This window comes from Stegodyphus dumicola, chromosome 2, assembly GCF_044657685.1.
Source record: "Stegodyphus dumicola isolate Sdum_Otavi_A_Nest chromosome 2, ASM4465768v1".
NCBI lineage: Eukaryota > Metazoa > Arthropoda > Arachnida > Araneae > Eresidae > Stegodyphus > Stegodyphus dumicola.
In genome coordinates this window covers 521629-545857 of record NC_140769.1, presented here as the reverse complement: position 1 = coordinate 545857, position 24229 = coordinate 521629, and the positions used below count along the sequence as shown (strand labels likewise).

The following is a 24229-nucleotide window of genomic DNA, read 5'->3' as shown; positions in this document are numbered from 1 at the left end:
CTCGCGAGCTGGAGATAACTTCTTTTTTCGTGCAGTGTTGCCATTTCTCGCTTTGAAATCGTTTAGTTTGTTAATCAAAAATTCCTTGAAGTGTAGCAAAATATGAAATGGATAATAAAACAAATTTCTAATTTGGGCTTTCAGATGACCATATACGCAGGAAGATTACGTTATTCAAAATTCGATGGCTCTAGGTACCGTTGTTTATCACAATAAGAGAAACGTACTGTTACGAAATGTACAGGCGCGGTAAGATGGCTTCCCCGCAAAGCAGTTTTAGGGTTGCCATAAAATGGCAAGGGAAAGCAGGGTTGCCATATTTGGCGAGAAATCGCCCATTTAGCGACATACCATGGACGGTTGGAGAACCTTCTGGAACGAATTCTTACTGGTTTAGCCCAGAATGTTCCCGAACACAAGCCGAAAGCTATATAAACCCTGCTGGTCCGCAGTCAGAGAGTTTACCACGTCGAGAGGGCGAGTGTGTCTCAGAGAGTGTGCCTCGTCTAGCGAGCCGTGCGGAATCGATCCAGTTGACAGCCGGGCAATGAGTGCCGAGTGGGTCGTCGAGTGCGCTGAAGGAATCTCTTAGTGTATCGCGGTTAGTGCATCGTCGAGAGAGCGTGTTGAGCTCCGGGAACGATTGAACCGAAGAGTCGGGAGTCGTGCTTATGTGTCGTCGAGTGCATCGCGAGTTGTAGCGAGGAGAGTGTCGAGAGTACGTGGAGTTCCGTGAACGACCATGCAGAGTCGGGAGCTGTACTCTGGTGTTTTGCAGAGAAGCTGTCTCAACTGTTATAGCCTGATAGTGTGAAGGCTGTGCCGCTGATTGTTCCAGCGTGTTTATAGTAGTTCATCGACGACTGTAAAACGTGTTTTGGAGCTCTCCTGACAATACCGGCCAATAAAGTGTGTTTCAATATTTCATCACGTGTCGTCGTTATTCACTCCAAATCCACGAACCTCGTACGAACGTGAAGGAAGTATATAACGTAACAACTGGGGTCAGAAAAAGAAAAACGCAACAATACATACATTTACTCAGATTTTTCATTATTTAATTTCTTCAAATATAACACATGACTCTAATTTTTGGATGCAACAATTCAAAAAAGGGATTCGCTTTCAATGGTGAATCAAAGCAAAATTCCAAATCGAAATTGATAACCCTTCTGGGCAAAGTGCCCCTTGGGGCTAAAAATTCTTAAGTTTAAAACTTATAAACTTTTACACTATAGAGACGTAATTCTTTAAAATCTGAATTTTTATATTTCCAAAAACTAGTAGTCAGAACTTCACACGCAGATTTTATTTTAACTCCTAAAACTATAAAGCTAATCGATTAAGATGAGTCTACTAGTTAAAAAAATTAATCCTATATGCTTCAAGCTGTAAAGTATAAAACCATGTATTTAAATAATCTGTTAAAAATAGAAATTTCAAACGGTGCGAAAACTACGATATTTATATACTTTCCTACGATATTTTATCTTCATATTTGAACACCACAACGAGAAATTTAATGAAAAATTATTTATTTAATAAAGAAAATCTTAATTATTCAAGACTTAACTGTGCATTTATTTCACTGGATTTCTTGTAACAGAAGCTAGAAATAAATATTTCCGTTAAATGGAAATAACTCTTATTCTTCGAGGACACTAAACTGCGAATAATATACATCTCTTCGAATCATTTAATAAAATTAACAGTAGAATAAATGAGCATTGCTATATGTGAGCACTGACAACATATTAAAAGGACATAGCAATCTTATATGATTTTCTTTTTCACAAGTGTCAAAATTTGTATTGTACTGTATTAGTTTTTCATTTTGTTTAAATCTTTACCTATCTCTTCATATATTAAAAGAAAGAGTCTGTGTGTGTGTGTGTCTTTCGTTTGCGCTGCGCGTAAGCTAATAGACCCTTGGCTATGAAATTTGGTACATAGACAAGAGCAAGTGCACCTCGAAGCGATTTTTTCGAAATTTGAATTAGAATTTTTTATGTTTTGTGACGAAATCGCGTCATTTTGAGACATAATGGGCTATAGGAAAGCGATATTTTCCTCCACACACTCCATTTTTACATCGTCATAAAACGTAGGCACTTATCTATTTTACGAACTTAAAATAAATTTCGTGTTTCAATAAATCGATTAAATACAAATTTATTTAACAAAAAGAGCTTAACACCTTTTCAACGAGATTTTTTCTAAAAAAGTTTATTTTTAGAAATGTACAGTTCATTTTTCTTTGATTTTTGGACACGTTAAACTTTCATCCTTGCGACTGCTTTTTCAAAAAGAATTTTGAAAAATGATAATACTTTGTATTTTTAAAAACATTTTTAAACGAAGCTTCCGAATGCACTTCTCACATCTCACATCTTTAAAAATGTGATTTTGGCAACAATTTTCCTGTCTTATTGTTGTTGATAGATTTTTGATGAAATCGCAACATTTTGAATGGTTTCATTCTTTTAGAAATATGGGTTTCGCAACAATTTTTCATCGTATTTTTTATGTCACTGTTTTTAAGATATTGGCATATTTCATTTTCATTTATATATATATATATATATATATATATATATAATACATTTTTATTGATTTTTTTGATAAAAATGTTCTACAGAGTAAAATTCTGCGCGGAATTTTATGTTTTTTGAGTTAATCTCATGTTATTTTTTGCTTATTTCACTGTTTGTAAGATATTGAAAAGTTTTGCATGATTTTCTTTCTTCAACGGAAAGTTGGTTAATTTTTTTATTAGGATCATTAATATTTGTATTAAGGGATACTGCTTATTTCATTGTAATTTTGTTATACGTAATAACTTTTTTTATGAAGTTGTTCTACAGAGTAAAATTCTACGCAGTTTTTAAATTTAACGTTTGGTGTTCCTTTCAACCATTTTTTTGGTACATTTAAAAGCCAGACGAAGGCTGGCAGCGAAGCTGCTATTACACTGGTATGCAAAACGTAAGCAACAGGTGTCCTTTTTGCCATAACTCCAACAGAAATCATCGGAGAGACATAAAGTTCAGATATAAGAGAGAGCATTTAACATTTAAACGGTGACGAAAGTACAGCTGCGCAAAAATGAAGACAATGCTTACAGTATGGAATCAACCAAAAAAAAAAAAAAAAAAAAAAAAAAAAAGGCTTTATTGAAATCATAGTATCGTTACACTTGATTGTCTGTATAAGAGGAAGAACAACAAACAGATGTTCCTTTATATGGACTATGTTATGACTATTATATGGACTATGCTATGACCCTTACTGCAATGGTTGCTTCGCGACATCTCTCCATAGTCAGCACCAGATTGTCTAACAGATCTTGAGGTAAGAGTGCCCATTCCTCAATCAGCAACTGTTTCAGTTGTTAGGTGTTACCCGGAGGATGTAATCGTGCCGCAAGGCGTATTCCCAAAGCATACCACATATGTTCTATGGGATTTAAATCAGGGGAAAACGCTGGCCAATCCATTCGAGTGATATCTTTACTTTCCAGTAGCTTCTGAATAGCAGGAATCCGGTGTGGCCGTGCATTCTCAGACATAGAAACAAAGTCTGCTCCAGTGGCACCTCGGAACAGATGCACATGGGGAAGGATCACCTCTTGATAATAGCGATCTCCGGTTACAGAACTTCTTTCGAAAACGTGGAGATCTGTCCGCCAGTTCAGCATAATGCCTCCCCAGACGAGAACTCCAGGACCACCATAATGATCTCTTTCCAGGATGTTACTGGAATGAAACCATGTCCTGACCTCTCTCCAAATCAGTTGGCGTTGAGAATCGTTTATGGCACTAAAACGACTCTCATCCGTAAAGAAGACACGACTCCATTGATGAGATGTTGCATCAATGGAGTCGTGTCTTCTTTACGGAGTCGTGTTGCTCCTTGCACCACTCTAAACGGTAGCTCCGATGGCCAACTTTCAAAGGGATGCAGAGTTCATGACTGCGGGCGAATAGGCCCCCTTTGTGAAGGTGTCTGAACACAGTAAACCGCGACATTTGCCGCCCCGTTGCTGTGTACAATTTCTGAGCTATGGCGCTTGTGGACTAGTTTCGGGCTCTTTTCGCCTGCAGGACGATATATCGGTCATCCACTGCAGTTGTTTAAACATTATTATGAAATAAAAATAGCATCTTCAACCATTAAAACATTATTTCGGATTCCTAAGAACTTGTGGGAAGTCATGTCGACTGTTCCTATCTTCGTATTATTTTAATCAGCCGAGATACTTTTTTATATCGGCTGATTTTTTTTAATCAGCCGAGAATTTTCGCACTTATTTTTCCGAGTGGCAACAGCCTTGCGTGTTGGAGATAAAATTGCTTTATTTCTAAAAGTGTTGCTACTGCTCGCCTTGAAATGGCAGAGTTTGTTAATCAGAAATGTGTAAGTTTTACGAAGTCTCTCTCTCTCTCTGTATATATATATATATATATATATACCGGGTGTTTCATAGATCATGGGACAAACTTGGTAAAACATGCATTTTTTTTTTTTTTTTTTTTTTTTTTTGTATAGGAATGTAGGGTCTAAAGGGACTGGTTAAGACAGGAACGCAAAAAAACTACACGAGAGAAAAATGTGTTTATGTACAAAATCAAGTGCTTCTTTGCAGCAATGCAGTATTCACAATAAATGTTCAAAAAAGGGAACTGTAATAGTAATAGGAACTACAGCTGTGATTGGCTAGCAATGCAGCGGTAGAGGGTGGTAGTGAGCCGGACAAACCACGATCCGATGCATCAGAGGATCATTCGCAACTCTGATGTCGAGCGTGATCAGTGAGTTTACGCACAGGAAAAAAATCGGACATGAATCTCATGTATGGTGCTGCTAATGGGAACGGCAAAGCAGCGCTACGTTTGTACCAGGAACGGTTTCCGAACAGGCGTATGCCGAAGCACACAATGTTCGAGAGGTTGCATCGGTCTCTGTGTGAAAACGGCCCATTCGAAGCCACCTCTGACACTAGGAGTGGAAGAAGAAGTGCAGGACAACCTCGCATTGAAGAATCCATCTTGAACATTGTGCATGAATCACCTCAGACAAGTACAAGAGCTATTGCACGTCATCTGCAGCTGAGTCTTTCCACCGTTTGGAGGGTATTATATGAAAATGGTTTGCACCCATTCCATTTGAAGAAAGTCCAAGCCTTGTAAGAGACAGATTACCCTCTTCGAGTTAATTTCTGTCATTGGTTCTTGCAGCAGTGTGCGGCGCAGGCGGATTTTCCCATCGGATGTGCTATTCACGGACGAGGCAACTTTCTCACATCTTCAATAGCCACAACATGCACGTGTGGGCAACTCATAATCCCCACGGCACACGTCCACATACATTCCAAACCCGCTTCTCCGTGAATGTGTGGGCGAATATTGTTAACGACTACCTCATAGGCCCATACCTCTTACACGCACGTACAAATGGCTTATGTTATCATATTTTTCTGCAAGGTCAGGATGGTCCGGCTGTCGTTGGTAATCGCATGTGGTTCCAGCATGATGGTGCACCAGCCCATAACCACGTACGGGTCCGCAGTTACTTGGATGGTACATTTCCGGGCCGATAGATTGGCCGTGGTGGACCCGTTCGATGGTCACCCGTTCGCCAGATTTATCCAGCTTGGATTTTTTTATGGGGACATCTGAAGAGCACCATTTATGAGACTGACTCACTGGAGGACCTCGTTGCACGACTATCCATTTCAGCTGCAAGCGTGCCCGAAATGCCTGTCGTTTTTACAAATGTCCGTCATTCCTTTCTGGGACGTTACCAAGCATGTATTACTGTTAGTGGTCGCAATTTTGAACATTTATTGTGAATACTGTATTGCTGCAAAGAAGCACTTTGCGTTGATTTTGTACATAAACACATTTTCCTCTCGTGACTTTTCTTTTCCTTTCCTGCCTTAACCCGCCACTTTAGACCCTATATTCCTATAAAAAAATGCATTTTTAGTACGCTTCACCACCCCTCCAAGTTTGTCCCATGATTTATGAAACACCCTGTATAAAGAATATGTGTTTGTTCGCGTTATTGATTTCTGATCAATTCTTTGCCACATTTAACCGACTAAAATTGAATATAGGTGAAATATTGTATGGAATTTGAGCTTTTACTAGCATTTGATTAGAAAGACGAAAATCATTAAAAACTGCGTTTCATTGTTGGTGATAAATGAGAGAGAATTAGTTTATTTTTCTATCAAAATTTGTTATGTGGGTTCCATATCGCATCAGAGGAAAAAATGTATGACTATGAATCGTATTTTTGCGTCGTTATTAGAAAATGATTACAGCGGTATCGTTCTCTCTGTTGTTAATTACTCTAAATGTAACTTAATTGGCATCGGGTACTTTCGCTAGTTATAAAATAATGTGGAACTTCTATGTATGTACGCAGCGGCATCTAAAGCCACTCTGTCTTGAACACGCATAATCCCCCACCTGGACGTGTGGAAAACATAGTCGAATTTCGACTTTGTTTCTTATTCATTTCATATTTTGTGCGAATCTTCTAAATTTTTGAATTAAAAGCTCAACGATTTAAAAGCAATACGTCTTGCCTCTCGGCAAAGTGCAAAATACTTATGTTTCAAACGTAATAAAAAATCGCAACGATTTAAAGGTATGTATGGTCACTTGCCAAGTCGTCTGATATTTGTCTTTCAAATTCAGTGGACGAATTTAGCGATTTAAATGTAGTGTGTTGCCTCTTTCTGAAATGAAATATTTTTATCTTGCACTGGTATTGCTAGTAGATTTAATATGCTACTTTTTCGGCATCCGACAAAAAGTAGCATATTAAATTTTTCTTTCAAATTGAATCTATGTTATTATTTATAAAATCTGATGTGTACACCACATGACTTACTTTGTATGGAATATTAAATTATACGCATTTTTTGCTGTTTTTCATTTAAACTTATTTCCTCGAATTTCATTAGAGATAGATTTCTCATTCAATTAACCCTTTCCGGGACGCTACATTTTAAAGTTCGAGTTTTGATTTAAAAAAAAGGTAGGCAGTCTAGTTAGGCCTAGAGGAGTACACAAGTAAAATTTTGTGAAGATAGCACTTATCGTTTAATTCTGTGGGTGTGCCCAAAGTGGGCACACTGATTGAATAGGGCTTCGAAAAGAGTGCTGAAACGAGCATCGTTGTCCATGAACTGACCGATGAGATGCCGAGAAACAAAGAATACACACTCTCAGTTGTCCTAGATCATCGGTAAGCCCGGTCTGGGCACGCCTAGGGTTCGCCATTTGATTTTAGGCAGGATTTCAAGGTAAAAGTTTAAAACTAATATAGAATAAGGAGATTAGCATACAGCCAAAAAGTAACATAGAAATTTCTTTTCAAACAATTTCTTTTATACCCTAAAAAAATCTGGGAGATTTCTTTGAAAAATGAGGGTCTTAAAAAACTAAACATGGCTAAAATATATGGTTTGGTTTGTGTTGAGCTGCCATCTATTATAAATAAAGAAGGTTCAGAGTAACCTATAGTAACCCATAAATCCTTTTTCATCCAATTTTTCTGTGCGTACAGAAAGAATTTTTTAGGTATGTCCAGACCGGACACACTGTGCCGCAAAGGGTTAATTCAGTTCTCACTTCGCGAGAAGGCAAAAATAAATAAAAACTCAAAATATTAAATATGTAGACTCAAAATAAAAATATAAACTATAAACTCAAAATAAAATAATAAATGTAAACTCAAAATAAAAATATGTAGATTAAAAATTGAAAGATATAGAAAAACATAAACCACCAAACAAATTTCTTTTGCATTAAAAGGTTAGAATAATTAAAAATTTTTTTACAATTAAAATTGCAGTTTCTACGCAAAAACAAGCAATTGGGCCAGCGTGCAAGAAGGCAGATTTTTCGGTGGGCAAAACTGAAAGTTTACTTTTGGTCTCAGGAAAAAGACAACGAAGTCGTAGAAACTGACTTAATTTGTTGTGGACGCTATGCTGAGTCAACATATGGGGTAATTTAACAATTTAAGTGATAATTCCAAAATGGAATAAACATGATTTATTTCACAATAATAAAAAGGGTTATCTTTGTCGATGCGAAGCTTAGTATCTTTAGATTGGCAACAAAGCCCTTATTCTGCTAAGTTTCAAATGTTAACAAATATAGTTGCTATGGTTTAAAAAAAAAAATGCTTAGGCGCACCTTAAACAACTTTTAAATTGTTGATAATTCTACAACTATTGCGTGGAAGTTAACTAAAAGCATAAAAACCTTAACCGGAAGATAAGAAGAATATAAGTCAATCATTTTTAAAGCAAAAAAGGCACAATTTACCAACCTATAAGAGAAGAAAACTGAGCTCAGTCAGCTGAGGTGTGTGTGTATATATATATATAAATATTTCAGTTTTATATTCTTGTGGGGAAAAAAGAGTCCTTTGGTCTGCCCTCACCTGCAGATGTCATGCATAAACATCGTTAAATTGCATTAGATAGTGGTGAAAATGGATATTTTCGTCGTTCCTTTTACTTCGTACAAGGAAGTACAAACTATGCAACTGAATAGTCACAAATGCAGTTCACATCATTATTACTAATAATTACTTGCTGCACCTACAAAATTACCCTAACTGGTGTCATTAAAATTTTTATGTCTTTTGTCGTTATTTTGTAATTTTTAGTTGAGAAAAATACGTAACTTTGCCTAAGTTACTTCCGTAATTTAGACAGAAAGCGAATGAGTCATTTTAAGGAAAAAGCAAATGAGAATTAAGAACAAAATATCAAAATTAAAACTACTGCACTCGCTTCTCGTACTTTTCCCACCCATTGGTAAACTGATACTTTTTTTTTTTATTCGGATGCATTTTCGTTCGCTTTTCAGGTGTTTTTATTTCGTTTTTATTCGGATGCATTTTCGTTCGCTTTTCTGGTGTTTTTATTTCGTTATACTTTCGTTACATTTATTACTAGCAGCTTTGTAAGCCTTCGTCTGGCTTTTAAATGTACCGGAAAAATGTCTGAAGGGAACACCAAACCTTAAATTTAAATACTGTTTAGAATTTTACTCTGCAGAACATTTTCCTAAAAAAGGTTATTACGTATATCAATATTACAATGAAATAAGCAATATCCCTTAATACAAATATAAATTATCCTAATAAATTAACCAACTTCCCTTTGCCAAAATCTTAAGAACTCAAATGGTATAAAGGAGGTTCAAAAATTTGTTTCCTAAAAAAATCACTCAAAGCTTTTCAATATCTTAAAGGCAGTGAAACGAGCAATATATAACATAAAAGAATACAAAAAACAAAAAATTCTGAAAAAAAGTATAATTAATGATATTTTATCTTATATTTTCAAGAGAAAAAAATTACAATGAAATAAGCTATATCCCTTAATACAAATATTAATTATTCTACTAAAAATTAACCAACTTTCCGTTGAAGAAAAAAAATCACGCAAAATTTTTCAATGGCTTAAATAGTGAAATAAGCAAAAAGTAACATGAAAGAAACTCAAAAAACAAAACATTTCGCGCAGAACTTTACTCTGCAGAACAACTTTATAAAAAAATCAATAAAAATGTATAATATATATATAAAAAATCTGATGTGTACACCACATGACTTCCTTGTGCGGAATATTAAATTATACGCATTTTTTCTTGCATTTCATTTAAACTTATTGGATTGAATTAAATCTACTTCGCCGACAGCGCATAAATCGCAATAAAAAAATGCATTCTTTAAAATGCACTCTAGTATTTGTTTACCATAGCGACACTCTGGCGCTAGATTCACTTAACAGTATTATATTTCGTTCATATTATAATTCATAATGCACAAAATTTATATCATTTAAAGAATATAATTATTTAATCGTTGCCGCATGTTCTACTCAAATACTATAATAAAACTAGAATCATGTATACAAAAAATTAAGCAAACAAAACAAAAAAGAAACAATTTTTCACAGACGATTGCGTATTTCTCATTCAATTAATTCAGTTCTCACTTCGAGAGAAGGCAAAAATACATAAAAACTCAAAATATCTAGATTAAAAATTACGAAGTAAATCTTAAACACTTATTTCCTCGAAAAAAATTCCAGAAAAGATTAAGCATGATTTAATTGGCAATAATAAATGAAGGCGTTATCTTTGTTGTTGCGAAGCTAAGTTTCTCTAGATCGGCAACAAATTCACTGGTCTGCTGTTTCAAATGTAAACGATCAATGACCGCCATAAAAAAAAAGGCTTAGCGGCACTTAAACGACTTTAAAATTGTTGATAATTCTAAAAATATTGCATGCAGATTTACTAACGGCATAAAAACCTTAACCGGAAGATAAAAACAACATAACTCAATCATTTTTAAAGCAAAAAATTTACAATTTAAAAGCATATAAGAGTAAACAAACTGAGATCACTGAGCGGGGTAACAGACTGGATATATATATAAATATATTTATATACGTTTGATGCAGCCGATTGCAACCAGAATACGAGGTGCACATCTACATATTATAGCAGTCCTATATACAAAATTTCAACGTTCTGAGGCTACTCGTTTTTGAGTTATGCGAGATACGTACGTACGTACGTCCGTACAGACGCCACGAAAAATTCTCTTCAGAATTAATTTTAAAGCAGTTTTATAATTTTTTTGGAGGAAACGATTCTTTTATTCTGTCCTTACGTACAGATATCCCTCAAAAACATCGTTAAATTGCATTAGATAGTGGTCAAAATGGATATTTTCGTTGAAATATGCTGCCAGAAACTTTTCGCGATTACAATACTTCCTTTTTAACTTCGTAGAAGAAAATAAAAATGACAATGAAGTATGCCAATCTCTTAGAAACAGTGACATAAGAAATACGATGAAAAATTGTTGCCAAACCCATATTTTAAAAGAATAAAACTATTCAAAATGAGGCGATTTCGTCAAAAATCTATCAACAACAATAAGACAAGAAAATCGCTGCCAAAATCATATTTTTAAAGATGCGAGATGTGAGAAGTGTACCCGGTAGCTTCATTTAAAAATTTTTTTAAAAATAACAAAATATTATCTTTTTTCCAAAATTCTTTTTGTAAAAGCAGTCGCAAGGATGAAAGTTTAACGTGTCCAAAAAGCAAAGAAAAATGAACTGTACATTTTTAAAAATAAACGTTTTTAGAAAAAATTCCGTTGAAAAGGTGTTAAGCTCACTTTCTAAAATAAACTCGTATTTAATCGATTTATTGAAACACGAAATTAATTTTAAGTTCGTAAAATAGCTAAGTGCCTACGTTTCATGACGATGTGAAAATGGAGAGTGTAGAGTAAAATCTCCCTTTCCTACAGCCCATTATGTCTCAAAATGACGCGATTTCGTCACAAAGCATAAAATAAAAAAAATTCTAATTTGAATTTCGAAAAAATCGCTTCGAGGTGCACTGGCTCTTGTCTAGATCCACCTATGTACCGAATTTCGTAGCCGTGGGTCTATTAGCTTACATGCAGCGCGAACGAAAGGCACACTGATGCGCACACAGACAGACTCTTTCTTTTATTATATGTAGAGTTTATATGCACATTATTTTGTTATACTTTATTTCGCTTATTATATATACATTATTAGTAGAAAGTGGCAATTTGCCCAGAAGAGCTATTAATTCCGTTTTGTCATTTTTCGTTGGTTCACTTTTCAAATTGTTGCTACCAAACATTAGAGCACTGTGTAATAGTTAAAGAAATTAAATATTGAATCTATATAAATGCATATATGTTTCTCGCATTATGATAAAACAACGGTACCTAGAGCCATCCAATTTTGAATAACATACGGTTCCACCCGAATATGGACATCTGGAAGCTCAAATTTGGAATTTGTTTTATTATCGATTTCGTATTTTGTAGAACTTCAACGAATTTTTGAGTAGCAAACTGAACGATTTAAAAGCGAGCAATGGCAACAATCTATGCGGGGAAAAAAACTCGTTATCTCCTGTACGCGAGACTGTGTATCATAGTTTCTAAAAATATGCTAAATTTAAAATTATTTTGCAGTATTGCTGTTCAACTGAATTTTATGGTTTAAGAACGAAGAACATAATATTTAATAAATACAGGTAACACAGAAAACGTTAATTAAAACGGCCCTTTAAACGTAATATAAATTCTGAAACCTTTCAAATTTGTTTTGTTTATTTTTCGGTAAAGTTGTTCTGCAGAGTAAAACTGTGCACTTTTTAAATTTAATGTTTGGTGTTTCTTTAAGGCACTATTATATACGGTATATTTAAAAGCCAGACAAAGGCTGACTTCCTAGAGGCTACTTAAATTATAAAAGTGCCCCTTTCGCGCGATTGTTAATATCTGAAACCTTAATTTTTTTTCAAACTTTTGTTCCTATTGTTAGTCTAATTGTTATCTTTATGTTATTTACGTGCAGTTATTTGTATTATGATAATATTTTATAATGTATATTATAGAGGAAAATGTAATGATGAAGAAAATCCATTCCTTTTAAAGTGGTCGATTCAAGAAAAGGCTTGGTTATCCTCGCCTTCAAACGAAGTTACTTAAGCACGAAGTAAGTTTTTAATAATTTATTTGTTCTGATAATATGGTTTATAATAGCTGATAGAAAGAAAATCATTAGCTGAGCAGAAGATATTTGCTAAACTTTCCTGTCTGTCCAAAGCACTTCCATTTCGCTGAAAAATCCCCATAATAATAAAAGTTTCAATGAACCTGATCTAGATTCTGGTAACATGAATGTGTAAGTTAAAGCTTTCGCGCCCTCTGGCGTCGAGAAACCTCGTAATAGGATCGCTATTGGGTGGAAGACCTTATTGGATCTAGTATGTGCGTATGCGATGTACTCAAATCGAATGTATCGGGGTCAATTTTCGTTAAGATTCGCTAAGATTGCGAAAACAGAATGATTGTGCCGCGAAGAGGGGAACCTTTGGACGCTGCAAATTACAAAATAATTGGCTCGCTTATTGAATTTCACCGAAAGTAGCTCACTATCATAATCTGCCTAAGCAATGTCATAGGCAACATTATATCATTAGTGGTTACTACATAAATGCAAGACATAATTACGTTATTTTTACATCTCTACATATTGTTGCGTGCGTACGGGCTCGTTTGAATTAAATGCACAAGTCCGATGAAAAATGGACAAAATTTTATTATTATCACAATAAAAATGCTTAAATTCCCTCAGATATTCTTTCAGTATTACAATATCTCACAGTAGCTATCTTTCAACTACTCAAAAGTTCAACAAAAGTTAATTCAAAACAGGTAAAACAAAGCTAATCTCAGAATTCGCTACAATCAACAAGAGCAGTTTTCTAAACAAACTCTTAAAACAACAATAAGCTAACTAAAATCACTGACTAACTGAATTGAGAGGTTTTCCTCCTTTTTATAAGATTTTTAAATCGCGTGCGAGAACTTTCTGGAACTTTCTCGAAATCAAAAAGAGATATTTATTAAATGTTAAAAAGCACGCGCTCTTGTATTTTCAATTTTCCGGCTTAGCTTTCTTTTAATATTCGTCCCGCGCTGCAATGCACGGGGATTAAAACAATTTAATTTATAATTCAACTAACATTAGCTATTTAAATACCAAATCCATAACACATAATAAAGGAAACAGTCTGTGTGTCTTTCGTTCGTGCTGCGCGTAAGCTAATAGACCCAGGCATACGAAATTTGGTATATCGGTGCATCTAGACAAGAGCCAATGCCCCTCGAAGCGATTTTTCAAAATTCGAACCAGATTTTTAGTCCAAAAAGGCTTTGAATCCCTGAAGAACTATTGTTTTCTTTTTGCGATTTTGCGTTGAATCACTATAAACGGCGAATCACTTTTCAAACTGTTGCCACCATATGTTAAAGTCATGTATTATATTTGAAGAAATTAAATAAGGAAAAATCTGCATAAATGTGATAAAACAACAGTACACAAAGCCATCGAATTTTGAATGACGTAATCCTCCTACGAATATGGGCATGTGGAGGACCAAATTTGGAATTTGTCTTATGATCAATTTCATATTTTGTAAAACTTTAACGAATTTTTGAGTAACAATCTAAACGATTTAAAAGCGAGCAATGGCAACATTCTACGGGGGACGGGAACCTTTTATCTCTTGCGCGCGGAACTGTGTATCGAAAATTCTAAAGATAGGCTCATTTTAAAATTACGAGTGTGTGTGTGTGTGTGATTATGGCAAAGCTTCGAGGGCTATCTGCCTAAGGGAAGGGATGCCTTCGTGGAGGACTTTCAAAGGGAAACTGGCTCGTATACACGTTATCATTTTAAAATTATTTTGCAACTTTGCTATTGAGCTGAATTTTATGGTTTAAACATGATATTTAATAAATAAAGATGACACACAAAACGTTAAAAAGACTCCCCTTTGGACGTAATTTTAAATTTGAAACCTTTCAGATTCTTTTTATTTATTTCGTCTTTTCGATTTTATCACATCATTTTAATAGTTTCGCTCTTTTAGAAACGTGGTTTTGGCAACAGTTTTTCATTTAATTGTATACTAGACTGCTGACTGTTGCCACTTGGAAAAAATGAAGGCGATAATTCTGTGTAGTTTTTAAATTTAATGTTTCTCTTGGATGCTGATATATCCACTGTGGTCATTGTTGCTGATATCAGTACTGTTGCCACTTGGGAAAATGAGAGCGAAAATTAGTGTTTAAAGAATTTTTAATTAATATCTCTGACTTTTAACTATTTTTTAGGGGGGGGGAGTGGACGTCGACCTTTTTCACGATGTTTATGTTTTAATTATTATGTTTAATATAATTAATTATGTTTAATATATTTAATTATGTTTAGTATAATTTTAATCATATAAAAAGTTCTGTATGATTTTTTTTAGAAAACAAATTTCTTAAATTTAAAATTCAAATTTCAAGTTAACAAATTTCTTAACTTTAAATTTGAATTCTTAAGATTTTGCAACGGGAAAATGGTTAATGTATTTATTAGGATGATTAATATTCGTATTAAGTAATATTGCTTATTTCATTGAAATTTTTTATACATCTGATATTTTTATTGATTTAAAAAAAATTGCCCAGAAGGACTATAAATATCGTTTTGGCATTTTGCGTTGGTTCACTATAAATGTAGGTCTACTTTTTCATATTGTTGCCACCCAATATTAGAGCCCTGTATTATATTTAAAGAAATTAAATACTGAAGAATCTGCATTAATGTATGGATGTTTCTCACATTGTGATAAAACAACTGGACGCCCAAATTTGGAAGTTGTTTTATTACCTGGTTTATATTTTGTAAAACTTTAGTGTTTTTGATTAACAAATTCCACGATTACAAGGCGAGCAATGGCAACACTGTACGAGGGAAAAAAATAGCATTTTTATCTCTAGAGCGTGAGACTGTGCATCGGAAGTTCGAAAGATATGCTGATTTAAAAATTATTTTGCGATATTATTGTTGAAGTTAATTTTGTGGTTTAAGTGCGTAGAACATGATATGTAATAAATAAAGGTAACACACAAAACGTTAAAAAAACGCCCCTTTGGCCATAACTTAAAAGCTGAAACTTTTTAGGTATTTATATTTTATTGTATAATGTTTTATTATAATTTTTCAAATTTTTGAAAGTTTTTGTGTGTTATTATTTGCTTATCTTGTATTGCACAATCTTCTCCTCTACTAGCGAGGAATGTAACTGAGAGTTCTATTGTTCTTCTTAATTGTTTGATTTTTAAATCCATTGGCAAGCACTGATATTTGTTAGTCTCAGGAAGTTTCAAGTGATAGTTTTTTGTTAATGGACATTTGAAGATGCAAGGGTTGCCCCTTTCCCCCCACATACATAACTTTTATTTTCAGCACATCACCTCTTTTAATGTGTGAAATATGATGAAAAAAAAGTAAACGATTTTCGTGACTCGAGAAGAAGATCTCATTTGCTCTTGGCTTAGAATCGAATCAGCCTAGAGCACTTCGTGCGTAACACACGGTCAATTGGTAATATTCAATCAATTTTTCGAAATGTTATAGAAACAGGTTACATAAAAATAGAACAAAAAGGACCGTAAATTACACGTTACACAGATAAAATAACAGTCATCGATTCCAAAGCGAAGAGTTCGTCGGAAAATTTTGAACTATATCAAAGGGTCACTGTTTACATCAACTTTTTGTCTGTAACAAATATTTTTAATGAAATGACCACGAAATATAGGTCTTGTTCAATATACGCGAATATGTTGCTATGGCAGCAAAATTTAGGGAAGTGGGAGGACGTTGTGAATGCAGTCTTCAAATAAGCTTTGATCTAAATAAAAACGTTACTAGGCGGCCAGCAAACGATAATTTTCTACAAGTCTACGTCATAACGCTTTTATCTGACTAAAAGTAGAGGTTGTAGACACATTAGGTAATTTCGAAGCAAGACAGATGAAAACGGAGCAACGCCTTCGCCGGGAATCCAACCACGGACCTCTGGAATACGCGCCCAGCGTGCAGACCGCCACACTAGGAAGGCGGGAGAAATACTTTGTATACTCTCCATTTTAAAGGGCGGGTGGGATTTTAAATGACCCTATCGCTAAATCCTGAGTGTGGAGACACATCCACGCTTTTATTTCGGGCGCCACTGTAGAGACATTAGGTTATTTCGAAGCAGGAGAGATGAAAAATCAACAACGTGTTCGCCGGGAACAGCTAAGCGAATAATCGCTTAAGTTCATAAATAGAAACATATACTCAAGAAGGCTTACTCTTTATTGCTCAAGCTAAAGGTGTGCAGACGGTCCCTTCCTCAGGACGTACAGCAAAGCTTCCCCCTGGGCTTGAACTCAAAAGTATAACAAATAAGAATTTAGCTAAAGACTAGCTAAGAGATTTAGTCGAAGCTAACACAAATCTCAACTAGTTGCCACCTAAATATCGAATTAGCTACCGAAGCTATCAAGGGCGCGTAATACGGCCGAGAGTAGTAACAGATTAGAGCAGTGTCTCCCAACGTGTTTTTATTAATAATTTGACTTCAGAGTTTAAGGGGACAAATAACATTCAAATTTCCAAATTTTCTTCAAAATCGAAATTTTCCGAAATTTCACTTCTTATCCCCCCCAAAAAAAGAATAATAAGTGATGTATACGTAAAAACGTTTTTAAATTACGGGGCATTTTAAATATATTGTTACAGATTTGCCATTTAAATAGCTAATGTTGGTAGAATTATAAATTACACTCATGTCCATAAATTAAGGATAATTCGGAGTCACGCGGAAATCGAACTCTAAAATAAATATATCACCTGTAAAATCACTACTCACATCTTCAAGAATCATATGCAAATTTCGGGAAGTAACCAGATGACACCGATGGTACGTCAAAATGACGAGAGTGTAAGAGAGTGATATATAAGGAATACAGGCAAAGAAGTAAAATTGTTCGCAGACGCTTTATAAGCAGTTTAGTGCAATAACCGAATAGTTATGACACAAATGACGCATTTGGATGATTTTTTACGCGGTAGAATTATCGGCCGTCTGGAAGGTGGGCGTACCCAACTGGAAGTTTCAGACGAACTTGAAATTGCCCAGAGTGTCATCTCCAGCCTTTGGCAACGATTCCAAGATGATGGTAATGTGAGTAGACGTTACAGCACAGGTCGCCCCAGAGTTACAACGCCGAATGAGGACCGGTATTTGGTAGTTACTGCCAAAAGAAACAGGCGGAGCACAGCCTCAGACCTGTCTCGTCAGCTATCTTCAGCCATTGGTACGACAATTTCAAGGCAGACCGTGTACAGACGCTTAGGGCAGATTGGTCTATATGCTCGTAGACCTGTCAGATGCGTTCCACTTGTTGCAACTCACTGTCGCCTGCGGTTAGCCTGGAGTAAAGAGCATGCATTGTGCACACCGCAACAGTGGGCTTGTGTGATGTTTTCTGACGAGTTCAGGTTTAGCTTGCAGTCTGATTCTCGCCGGACATTCATATGGAGAGCTTCAGGTACCCGTTACCACCCAGAAAACATCATTGAACGACACCGTTACCGTGGTGCAGGAGTGCTCGTTACGTTTAGAGAGCCTCGTAGTTAGTCACTTGTTAGTATTCTTTTTTTTTAGTTTCTTATTTTTATTTCACCGCCGGGTCGGCGTAGTTTGTGAGCGTCAAGAGCACGCATCTGTAATTTCTAAAGTTGAATAAAAAGAGATTTAAACCCTTCTCAAGACTTTGTATACTTTCCAGTTCATAGCAATCACCACTATTTTTGCGTGCAGGTTGGAAGCGCGCAACATTACATTGGCGCCCGAGCACTTGTCGAACTGAAATGGCCGAAAATTGGATGGAAGCTGCTGGAAAAAAACAAGAAATGGCAAGCCAATTGGAAGGATTTGGATACCTGGTCCAGACGATGAGAGCGTCAATCAAGCCAAACGTAAATTTCGACGGAAAAAATTCGGTTGCGATATTTCTAGAAAGCCTCGAAAATCACTTCCAGCTCTACCCTGTGCCTGAAAGACAAAAAGTTGCCATCGCCACATCTGCACTAAGAGGACAGGCCGCGCTATGGTGGAAGAATATAGGCAAATTTTTATTAGGGGAATTCGGAGGCCAAACATATACATTTGAAAATTTCAAAAAATCGTTATTAAAGGCCTTCCCCATAGTAAAAGATCGAGCAAGGCTAGAAGCCGAACTATATATTTTTTATCAACGGAATATAGAAGAGTTGACGGACTTTATTCTGCGAAAAATTAAGCTGACGGATATGCTGTATGGGAAGAAACCCGACGCGGAGGTTATTGAAATAATCTTACGAAGATTGCTACCTGCGGTTCAAGATTACTTTGAAATTAGAAACCCAAGCACATTGCAGGAGCTCTTCGAATTGGCGGTCAAGTTCCAAAATCGCAGAATAGCGGAAAAAGCTAGAGGGGCATCGTATTCTCAAACTATCCGAAGGCAATCTTCAAATGAGCAGACCAGAAATGCAAACCGCTCTTATGGGGGAAAGAGCTATCAAGCTAAATCATCGAAGCTCGAAGGTCAAGGCCCAAAAAGGAAATTTGAAAACAACCGTCCGCGTACCCAGAAGGCAGAAGTTGAAAGGAAAGTTTTAAACGAATAGAGGGGCCTGTGAAAGCGATTGTCCAGACCCCGGAAGTTTTGAAAAAACCCTGAAAAAGATACTTAAATACGGTCATCGTAAAAAATTCGCAATTACCAATTATACAAGTTTTGGTTGGCGATGTACCAGTAGAAGCCCTCATCGATACAGGAGCAGAAGGTAATTTTATGAGTGATATTTTTTTTTAAGAAGAACTTTAATAGGTTACGATTATTTAAAAATAAAAACACAGAAATCATAACAGCGCAAGGACGAACTTGTCAATGTATCGGAAAACTATCTTTAAAGATACAGATTCAAAATGAAAGCCCATAAGTATTAATTTTTGTAGTAAAAAATTTGCAAAGTCCACTTATTTTAGGTATGGAGTTTTTAAAAGCCGCGAAGGCCAAACTGAATTTTCATGAAAGTTCTATCGTGCTGGAGATGGATCGGAGGGTGGTGGAACCAGTGGAACAACCACAAGTCGACCTCAGCCATTTGAATGACGATGAAAGCCAAGCCATCCAGCAAGTGGTGAATACTTTTTCAAACTTGTTTTCAGAACGACCTGGTAGTTGTCAAATAGTTACGCATGAGATACAGTTAACTGCCGACAAACCTTGTAGGACTGAACCTTATCGCTATGATAAACAGAAAGAGCAAATCATAGAAGAACATATTCAGTAAATGTTAAAGAACCAAATAATAACGCCCATAAATAGTGAGTAAGCTATTCCAGTCGTACTATGTAGGAAAAACAACGAGATTCCTCCTTCGGATAAAAGGGCTTGGAGGTTTGCTATCGATTACAGGAAACTTAATAGTGTTACTAAATTCCCAGTTTACCCTTCGCCGGTTATAGAGGAAATTATTAGAAAGATTAAATCTACAAGATACATGACTTCGTTGGACTTAACGTCTGGCTACTATCAAATAGCTGTGAGACCCGAAGACATACATAAAACCGCGTTTATAACAAAATCGGGCACTTATGCATTTTTACGCATGCCCTTTGGGTTGTATGGGGCCCCGTCAACATTCCAGAGAGCTATGGACATTGTTCTAAAGCCTGTCCTAGGAAAATCGACTTTAATCTATCTAGATGATATAATTATAACGAGTAGTACGTTGGAACAACATATTAAAGACCTAGAAGAAGTTTTTAAATTATTAAAAGAGGCCGGTCTTACAATTAACGCTTCAAAATGCAAGTTCGCAACTAAAGAACTTAAATATCTGGGTTATAAAATTTCGCAAAAGGGTATAGAAACTCAAGATTCAAAAATAAAAGCCATCAAGAATTTCCCACCTCCCAACACCGCCAAGAAACTTTCTTCTTTCCTTGGGTTATGTTCTTATTATCCGTCATTCATAAAAGATTTTGCTAATATTGTTGAACCCTTTTTAGTAATTAAAAGAAAGAAAAGTAAATTCACGGGGACAGCAGAAGCAAATACCGCATTTGAAAGGTTAAAAGAAGCGCTCATCAATGCCCCTGTTTTGAAATTCCCGAAGGGGGACGAAAACCTGGAAATTGCAGCAGATGCGTCGGACTATGCTGTGGGTGCGGTTCTCATGCAAAATGGCCATCCTTTGGCATTTTTTAGTAAAACGTTGAACCCTACACAAAGGAATTATACAGCTATAGAGACAGAAACATTAGCCGTATTAATGGCTGTACACAAATTTCGAGTTTATTTCGGCAAAGCGCCAGTAACAGTCTTTTCGGATCATGCGGCTGTTAGTAGACTTTACTCGGGGAAAAACCGAACGCCCAGTTTAATAAGATGGGCTTTGAAACTCCAAGAATATAATATCACAATAAAATATAAACCGGGTAAGGAAAACAATGTAGCTGACGCACTTTCTCGTATAAAACTGGACGATGAAGGAAATGAACTTAAATGCGCTGTGTTGACTTCAAAAATTTTAGATTCTAGAGAAACAATTATTGCTGAATTGAAAGCTGATCCTGAATTTGGAAGTATCTATGCATATTTGGAAGACCCCGAAAACTTTGAGCACACAGATATCGATGCGATAAGAAATAGAGCAGAAAACTATGAAATAATAGATAATTTATTATTTTATACGAAAACGACAAACGAAAATCTCGAGTACAAACCAGTCATCCCAGCCTCGCTTCGATTAAGCATTTTGAAGGAATTACACGACGCGAAAACAGCGGGTCATTTAGGGGTCAGAAAGACTTTAAAAAGGGTACGCGAGGCGGTATATTTCCCGCAAATATACAAAATAGTAACTGCGTGTGTCAGTTCCTGCAATCAATGTCAGTTAATAAATGATATTAATTACAGCCCGGCCGGGTACTTAAATAGCATTCGCGCTACATTTCCGAATGAAATTTTAGGCATAGATCTTCTTGGTCCTTTCCCCCAGAGTGAGTTAAATAAAAATCGTTTTCTTTTAGTAATTGTAGATCATTTTTCAAAATGGAGAGAAATTGTTCCACTTAAACGCGCGTCAGCCAAAACAGTCGCAGATACATTTTAAAATACGGTGCACCGATAAAAGTCATTAGCGATATTGGTAAAAAATTCGTTAGCCAAATATTTGAAAATATTTGCACTGGACTTGGCATACGCCATATCAAAATGGTTCCGTATAGACCACAGGCAAACATAGCTGAAAGAGTTAATAAAAACATTGTAAAAATAATTCGAAGTTATGTTAGCACACATCACAAGCGCTGGGATGGCTATAAATGAGTTCTTATGCATTAAGAACGGCAAATCACGATAATACGGGAAAAACTCCAGCGGAATTATTTTTAGGACGGAAGTTAATTACGCCATTCCATAAATTATTCTTTGTGCAACAAAGAGAGCAAGAATTTAGACAAAAAGATGTGCAAAAACTTATTGACCAGGCGGTTAAAAGCTCGGACACGGCAAGAAATAGACAAAAATTATATTATGATAGAAAACGCCGTGAAGCAGATTTTAAATTTGTGGATAAAGTGTTGAAGCGGAAATTTTCTTTATCAAGTGCCCCAGACAATTTTACTGCAAAGTTAGCTCCAAAATTTGAAGGCCCCTATGTAATTCAGGAAATCAAGGGAGTCGTATTGTACCTTAAGAACGAGATAGGGGAAATCTGTAAAGCAAGTCCCGACCAGGTGAAAAAATGGTATAATCAAAGTGATTTTGAAATCCTTAAAAGTTTCTTGCAGGACTCAAGTGTAAAAGAAGTAGAAGGTCCAGAAGTAACGTCACCCGCTCCACCACCCAAGAAGCAGAGAACTGAAGAGAAACCTAGCCCTGCTACAAGTCATGCGACGGTACCGAAAAGAAGATATGAAAAAGACTGCAGCATTTAAGAAATACAAGAAAGCAACGCCGCCAAGTAAAGAAGCTTTGGTAAAGAGGAAAACACCACTTACAACGTATCGCAGTAGAAATTCTGCATCAAGGAGAACGCCTCAGTGTCAGGTGCAAACAAGGTCGCCGTTCCCGAGAACGAAACGACAGCAGGAGGAACGAAAAGACCACCACCAACAGAAGAAATTCAAGCATGATTCCAGACCGGAGGACGCCAAGACCAGCCGTCCAGGGGCAAAACGGAAAAGACAGCAACCCGAGACTACCACTCCAAGAGGCCAGCATGCAGAGGGCGAAAAAGAAAAAGCAACGTGGACGACACTCGAAGGACACTAAGGAGACGACTGACGTCGATGAAATCTGTAACGTGGGAGCAGTTCTGCCAGAAGAGGATGTCGGAGTTCCAATCATCGAAAACTCAAAGATAAGTTAAAATCTTCTATAAATTTTTTTCTTTTCTTCCGAAATGTTATGCGTAAATACGAAGTTCTATGTTTTGACGGAAGTCAATTGTCTCGTTTGAGACTTAGTTTTGTTTTACTTTATTTAGCTAAGGCAAAAGTATTATTTTCTTTAAGTATAAAATCTAAGAACAAGCAGTTTCTGTTGGTCGAAACTAATTCTGTTATGTTAAAGCCAAAATTTGGCCGAAGATAAAAATAACTTCGTATTCTTGTAGTAATAAGAAATTTAGTTTCAGTGCCGCCAGCTTGGCGAAGAATGCGTAAAGTAAAAATTTACTTTTTTCTTATTCATTTTATGGTAAATTGTAAAAGTCATATGTATTAGAATTTTGTAAATATACGTAAATACTTGAAAGTTATGTAAAAGTAGAATTTAGTCTAGAAGCATAAAATTTTAGATGCTAAAAGTAAATGCTCAAAAGAAATGCATTCAAATTTAAGTATTAAACTGTAGATAAAATCATGCTTTAGAGCGAAAGCCTGCATGTCTAAAGATGAATGAGGGGGAATTTAGAATGAATGTGTTTTGTAGGGTTCTCCACCTACACTTGAATTTTAAGAATGTTAAAGTAGCCCATCGAGTTGTAGAATGTCGAGTAAGGTGTGTCTATTTGGTCGTTGAATTCTAACAAATCATTGTGGTTAGGGGAAGAGTTGCAATACTAAAACACGAATATTCCCGTTTGACACCACACATGGCGGACAGCCAGGGTAAAGTTAAATTCATGTTTGAATACTTGAATGAATGTGAATTAAGCAGTAAGTAAGGAAAATAAATCGTTCAAAAACAAAAACTTATTCAGTGTCAAGAAAGTGTAAATTATAATGTATTTAGAAAGATACTGATACTTATTCCTTCCAGATGCTGGAAGGAAGAGAACAGATTGATTGCTGAACTCCAGGAAAGGTTGCTGTAAGAAGAGAGAGTTAAATAAGTATTTACAGAAATTTATTCTACCTTTTGTGAAAAAACAGTTTTTTTATGTAAACGAGGCTCTTAAATTTTAGTTCAGAATTGTGGAAACTTTTCAACAGGTCGTTTCTAGGACCTGCTTCCAAGTTTACCAAATTCTGGCAACGGCAAATGTACGGTTTATATTTATTTTAACTAAAATTTATTTTAAGTTTAAACTATCTTTCCTGTCAAGCCTTACTTTCCAGAATTACTTTTCTGGAATTGCCAATGCCAGAATGTAAATTTTAGTAGAACGCGCAAAGTATTAAAAATAGTCAGCGGAAGTATTCTGAGTTAAATAGAAGGGAAACGAGTTCGAAAG

General features: G+C 35.7%; 1 protein-coding gene across 1 annotated transcript in view; it reads left to right on the top strand.

Moving 5' to 3' along the window:
* Window positions 1-12497: 12497 nt before the first annotated feature.
* The window catches only part of LOC118201817 (flavin-containing monooxygenase 5-like), a 210149-nt gene continuing 198417 nt past the window's right edge, over window positions 12498-24229 (top strand). Inside the window, exon 1 of the mRNA XM_085810377.1 lies at window positions 12498-12598. The gene's annotated coding sequence lies outside the window, so the exon portion shown is untranslated. The remainder of the gene's footprint in view (window positions 12599-24229) is intronic.